The sequence below is a fragment of the Pygoscelis adeliae genome, unplaced genomic scaffold (assembly GCF_000699105.1).
Source record: "Pygoscelis adeliae isolate BGI_AS28 unplaced genomic scaffold, ASM69910v1 Scaffold185, whole genome shotgun sequence".
Lineage (NCBI taxonomy): Eukaryota > Metazoa > Chordata > Aves > Sphenisciformes > Spheniscidae > Pygoscelis > Pygoscelis adeliae.
In genome coordinates, this window is record NW_008824756.1 from 50,206 (window position 1) to 50,484 (window position 279).

A 279-nucleotide genomic window follows, 5' to 3' on the forward strand; every position below is an offset into this window, starting at 1 on the left:
GAGATTGATTGCAGACCCACGGCCTTCGAGCCTAGAGGATCACGAATATCATTTATAACCATACATCAGCCAAAAATCATAACCAAGGGCACCGCTGTAGCCCGGATTTTCCCCTTTGATGGTCAGACCTTTGGTGTGAACGGCGCAAGGCCAGCTGAGGGGCACAGGCCAGCTGAGGGGAGCCGGTCCGGCAGGCAGAGCCCGCTGCTCTGAGGGAGAACGGGGCTCTCTTGGGGCTGAGCCCCAGGACGGGGCGGCCTGGCCTGCCCGACGAGAGGG